The sequence below is a fragment of the Rhagoletis pomonella genome, unplaced genomic scaffold, assembly GCF_013731165.1.
Source record: "Rhagoletis pomonella isolate Grant_MI unplaced genomic scaffold, Rhpom_1.0 Rhpom_scaffold_00001, whole genome shotgun sequence".
Classification (NCBI taxonomy): Eukaryota; Metazoa; Arthropoda; class Insecta; order Diptera; family Tephritidae; genus Rhagoletis; species Rhagoletis pomonella.
The window spans coordinates 109753703-109760192 of NW_023458555.1; positions in this window are offsets into that span (position 1 = coordinate 109753703).

Sequence of the window (6490 nt, forward strand, 5' to 3'; positions counted from 1 at the left end):
AAACTGCAGAGTCGGACTACGAAATAATACGGGAGATCATGGAGCGCAAGCAAATGCCACATGAGACATTCGATGACTTCTACAGTGATGTCCACAGCTTGACGTTCCGCTTGCGCCAGAAAATACCTGAGAAGGAACTAGTGGGCATCCTCAAGGCCAACTTAAAGCCATACCTAGCAAACCTGACTTTCTCCTCGAAAATGGACACCTTGGCGGATATGAAATCCGAGTGCAAGAGAGCTGAGAGAATATTCCGCGAAAGTCGAACAAGGTCCAGAGGCGTTAGCGAGTTACAGCATGTGTGTGATGACGAGAGAGTGGAGGTGGAAGCAATCAACGCAAATAGCTTCGAGAGCAGTAAGACGGGTTTACAAGGCGGTCAGGGAATTTCGAAAGTCAATCGGTCCGCCGGTCCCCAGCAGCAGTCCTTCCGGTGTGCAGGCAGCTCGAGGTTACAGCTTCTGTTCGTCGCCTTTCTACCTGATGATTTGTTTTAAGTGTGGCATGCCGGTCGACTACTACACGAAGAATCCTGGGGTGACTAACAACTGCAACTCTACGTTTCACAGCATGGTTTGTTTCGCGTGCGGGGCGACATGTCATTGTGTGTCTACAAACCGAACCAGGGAAACTTGAAACTGGCGGAAATTTCCGGGAATTCTGGCCAGGAAGCGAATCGCCCCGAAAAATAAAATCAGCCTTCAAAATATTAAGTAGGGATAGTAGTATTAGAAGTGGTGATGGTAATATTAGAAGTAAGTTAGAGGATAGAGAAGTAGTTATAGGAAAGAGTTTACATCAAAGAAAATTAGAATATGAAGAAGCAAGAAGAAGGATTTTTTCAGAAGAAATAGTTAAGAATAAGAAAAGTAGGAATTTTAAGAAAATTGAAAAAATGAGGGCAAAGCGGAAAAATTATAAAAGGATTAAGAATAAGATTATAGCAACAATAGTCACTGTGAAGGGTGACAATCGTTTTTTTGCACAAACCAATATAGGTGGCAAGGAGATGTTAGCTCTGTTGGATTCTGGTGCTGGCGCGAGTTGTCTAGGTAAAAACTCCCTACAATTTTTGGAAGAATGAGAGGATGAAATTCTCAAAATTAAGGGACAAAATATTCGAACCGCCAATGGTGGCGAAACGCCAGTACTAGGTGCGATTGTTTTGCCCGATTTGCAGCACGAGGTTTACCTAGGAATCGACTTTTGGAGAGCTTTCGATTTGGATGTTGCCAGTAGCTCGCACCCGACGAGGGTGACTTGTCATTTGACGCGGTGCAGCATGATTTAACGCATGAGGAGAGCGTAGCATGGGAAAAGATAAAAGCGCAGTTTCCATCGTTCGCCGTGCTAGGGCTTGGAAAAACAGACCAAGAAGAGCACGTCATCGAAGTGACGAATGAAGATCTTCCGGTCAAACAGCGGCACTACCCTATATCACCACCGATCCAAAAGCTAGTGTATCAGGAGCTAGATAGAATGTTGAGTATGGGGGTCATAGAAGAAAGCAACAGTAGTTGGAGTTCCCCCGTCTCTCTGGTAATAAAAGGCACTAAGAATAAATTATGTTTAGATGCTAGGAAAGTAAACGAAAGGACAATTAAGACGCATATCCACTACCGCACGTGGAAGGAATCCTCAGCCGACTACAGAACACGCGCTTTATATCGGCTATAGACTTAAAAGATGCGTTTTGGCAGATTCCATTAGAGAAGAAGTCTAGGGAAAAGACAGCCTTCACAGTTACTGGTAGGCCCCTGTATCATTTCACGGTTATGCCTTTTGGTTTGTGTAACGCGGCTCAGCGTATGTGTAGATTAATGGACAAAGTCATACCGGCTGCTTTACGTGAGTGTGTGTTTGTGTATTTAGACGATTTGTTAGTTTGTTCCGAAAGTTTTTCGTCTCATTTATGTTTGTTGGAAAAGGTCGCTAGGTGTTTACGTGAAGCCAAGCTCACAATCAATGTTGAGAAAAGTAAGTTTTGTTATCGTGAAGTAAGGTATCTCGGGTACGTGCTAGGAGACGGTTGTATACGAACCGATGCCAACAAAGTAGCAGCAGTGAGGGATTTCCCTGAGCCTCGAAGTCCGAAACAGCTTTGGCGGTTCCTAGGGATGACAGGGTGGTACCGACGTTTTATTCACGAATACGCAACTATAGCCGCACCATTACATGAGAGTCTCACCAAGGACCGGATAAAAAATTCACTATGACTGACGAAGCCAAGGTAGCGTTTCAGTGGTTGAAGCAAAGCTTGATCACAGCACCAGTGTTGACTCACCCGAACTTTAACAGACGATTTTTCATTCAGAGCGAGGCATAAACAGACGGTGTAGGTGGAGTTTTGTTCCAATAAAACGATGACAAGAACGATAGACCGATTGCATTCATGTCGGCGAAGTTGAAGAAAGCGCAGAAAAACTACACTATAACGGAATTGGAATGCTATGCCGCAGTCTTAAGTGTTAAGCGATTTAGACCGTACATCGATGTACTGCCGTTCACTATAATCACCGACCATGCCAGCCTAAAATGGCTGATGTATCCGAAAGACTTGTCGGGACGGCTAGCCAGATGGAGTCTGAAACTGCAAGCTTTCAACTTAGATATCCAACACCGTAAAGGGGCACAGAATGTCGTGCCAGATGCACTTTCGAGAGTCGACATGGATGAAATCAAGCTGAACGACAGAGTTTTGGACGTTTGTTTGGACTCATCTTATTTCACGACGGAAGAATATACACAACTTAAGAAGACGGTGACTGAAAACCTAGACAAACTACCGGATGTGTGTGTTTCGGACGGATATGTCTACAAGAGAACACAGTTTAACAGGGGGACTGGACAGCAGGAGGACCAAACCTGGAGGCTTTGGGTACCGTCGGAACTGCGGCGAGGGTTAGTAGAGTCGTCTCATTGCTCACCGTCGGCCGGACATGGAGGAATCCATAAAACGTTGGGACGGATCCGAGAGAAATACTACTGGCCTGGTATGGTGGCCGATGGGCAGAATTTCTGTAAAGACTGCGAGACCTGTAAGGGCTGCAAGGTCCAAAACTCGTCCAACAGACCATTGATGGACAGGAAACATATCACCGAAAGACCGTTCCAACGTTTATATATAGATTTTATGGGTCCTTATCCGCGTTCTAGTGATGGTAATTGTTATGTGTTCGTCTGTCTCGATCATTTCTCTAAATTTGTGTTCCTTAAACCAATGCGTAAAGCGACAGCAGCAAAAGTTGTAAAATATCTAGAAAAGGACGTTTCCCATGTTTTCGGAATACCAGAGTACACTCTGACATTGGCAGATAATTTGTTTCCGAGTTATTCACCTCCTTTTTAGATAAATACGGAGTTAAACATATAAAGACTGCGTTCTACTCGCCACAAGGCAATGCAGCCGAACGGGTTAACCATTCAGTACTCCAGATAGTGCGTTCGTATATCCAAGGCAACCAGAAAAACTGGGACAGGTAAAGGAGTGATGCCGCGTTCGCGCTACGCAGCGTAGTCCACACCGCGATTGGACAATCGCCCTACTATGCCGTATTCGGGCTGCCGATGGTGCAAAATGGCGCATCATACGCCATACTCCGCAAACTAGAATCAATAAAAGACACTGAGTGTGAAGTACTTACTGGTTCCGACAAAATGCAGCTAGTCAGAGAAAAAATTCTCAAGGAATTGAAGATTGCGCATGACAGGAGCTCAAAAGTTTACAACACGAGGAGCAGGGAAGTGAGGTCCAAATTGGACAAGTGGTGTATCGCCGGAATTTCAAACAGAGTTCACAAATAGATAATTATAGTGCCAAACTAGCGCCCAAACAAGTTAAATGCGTAGTTTTGAGAGTTATCGGCAACTCAATGTACGAAATAGGTGACACTACTGGGAGAAAGATCGGCGTATACCAGGCTAAAGACCTATTTGTTGCATAAGTGTGTTCCGTTCTATTTTGTTTTGTCGGTGTTTGTTTGTTTGTGAAAGTACCAAAATGTAGTGGAGTCCAGTGTCTGCATGGATATTTTTTTTTGTAAATAGGTATATACTTACCTAGCTCTTGCTGACGACCAATAAATATTGTTGGGACTGTTGGGATTTGGTGTATGATATTAGCAAGTACAGCAAGTTACTTGAAAATTGTTAGGTAGTGAACCCAGTGATAGGCTATTATAGGGTATTAGGGCAGGATCAGCATAAGGAGATATAGGTAGTGACTCGTTAGACAACCAAGCCCGGCATATAAGCGTGGGTCGAGGCCACACATTGGGCCATCGTTTAACATGGGGTGCACACGGCTGCGTTATGAATCTTTTTACGCACACGCTCCATATTGCGAGCAACATCGACGGTTCGCGCCTGTAACGATAGCCGATTTAATATGAATATATATGCATATTAGAGCGGGTCGATTTAAAAATCGCTCATTGCTCTGTGAAAATCGTATTCTAGGGATCAAAATAAGAAACTTTGCCGAAGGAACCATACCTCTAAAACGAATTCTGATGTCCCCCAATTTGGGTCGAACTTTTGGGTAGGGGCAAATTTTGAAAAATCCCACTTTGACCCATTTAGAGTGCTCCAATCGAGTCCAAATGTATGACCGACCCCCACTAACTTTGGAGGCCGATCCATCCATGCCAGTGGCACACCCCCTGGAACTCCCCTGGGGGGTTCCCCATACAATCATTTAAAAAAATCACCATTTTTGGCCTTTACATGAAAAAATCAGCTAAATGGCTATGTTTTTTCTTTATTTTTATTTATTTATTTATAATAATATTTATTATTTGTTTATAATAATATCTTTTTTTTCTCTTAAGAAATTTATTTAGTCAGAACATATGTAAATGAAAAAATTAATTTAAGTGAGTTATAGAAAAGAAACTAAAAAAAATTTTTGTTTGAAGTCTTTTTTACTTTCAAGTCAGGGCAATTTCGCACGGCTCTCTAATGTCGTCGCCATAACAGCCTCTACATTTTCCGGTATAACCCGTTTGGAAACGCTAGCTAGCAATTGAACATGTCGTTCCGTTCCTTGAATGTGTGATGGAATTTTTGGATCATTAAACGGTGGATCATCTTGATTTAAATATTCTTTCAATGTATCGTACGGAATGCTTCGCGTGAATGGTGGTTCAAATACGATATTTATATCATTCAAATTGATCATTTCCGTATAACTTGTGCAATTAAAGTTTATATCTGGTTTTTTATAAACTCTAAGTTCCATTGGCTCGTCAACATCGGTTCGATAGCGTAGAATTTTCTTGATGGCACAGTCGCGCTTTTCTTTGCTATCATCAAACAACATTGATAACAAGATATTTTCCGAATGCGCATAATATGAATTATCTTTAATTACTTGATTGACAATTTTGCGTAAACGAGGTTCTAGAAATCGTGACCAACCAATGAACTTGAAAAATAATGCACTGCCGTACACGACAGAGCTGTAATACTTGATATTGAAGTACATTGGCACATAATATTTAATTATAAATTCAACCAGAATTCTTAAATTTGCATCTGGAGTTTCCGTTGTCACATATAATCGCAATAATCTAGCGGCCTTGGTGAGCCACCGAGAATGTACAATTTTCCCTGGTTTGATGTTAGCCAGATCCACCGGAACCACGCCGCTAGAAATTGCATGGGCCATGTCGTATAAGTACTTCGAATCGGTGGAAAATTCAATTTTTTCTGGAGCAGGGCGCATATTTTGCAACTCAATTTTCTGGAAGCCGTCCACCACCTGAAAATATATAATAATAAAATAATTAAAAATGGTTGACAATTATAATAAATGAGTGATAGCAATAACTTACCGGAAGAGTTTCACAAGTTTCGATTTGACGGCTCAGTTTTCCGGTTGCCGATCTTGGTCCAGTGCTGGTTGATTTATCCAAAGCTTCAAACAAATGCCGAAACCGAAGTTCGTTGAAGTGTAGGAGGCAAACGAACCAATGCAATGGTCTTTTTAACAGCAATTCGAATCGTCGTATAATTCCACCGTGTGGGCCAGTGTTTGTTGGCTCACCGTCAGTGCATATTCCAATTAATGCATCCAGTGATATATTTTTATCGTTGAAAAAACCATTTAATTTGGTTGTTTTGTATTCAGCGGTTTCATGTTCCAGTCTTACGTAACCAATCAATTCAGAATTGGGTTCTCTCAAAATAACAAGATGAGGTTCTTTTACCATCCTAGTATGATACTTCTCATCGATTTTATCTATCGTTAAAGTATCATCTTTTCTGCCATCGAATGAAAACGCTAACAAATTGGTATCATCTAACCGTTTGCGAAGCACTTCTTGTCTGCATTTCTGTTTTTCTCTGCGAACTTTCGATTTATCCATGATGAGAGGTTTCCCATGCTTATCTTTAATTTTAAAATCTTGCAAAAGAGCGGTTCCCAATGCTGATGCTACTCTGTCAGGCACACCATATCTGTCACATACCAAGGCAAAGTTAAAACAAT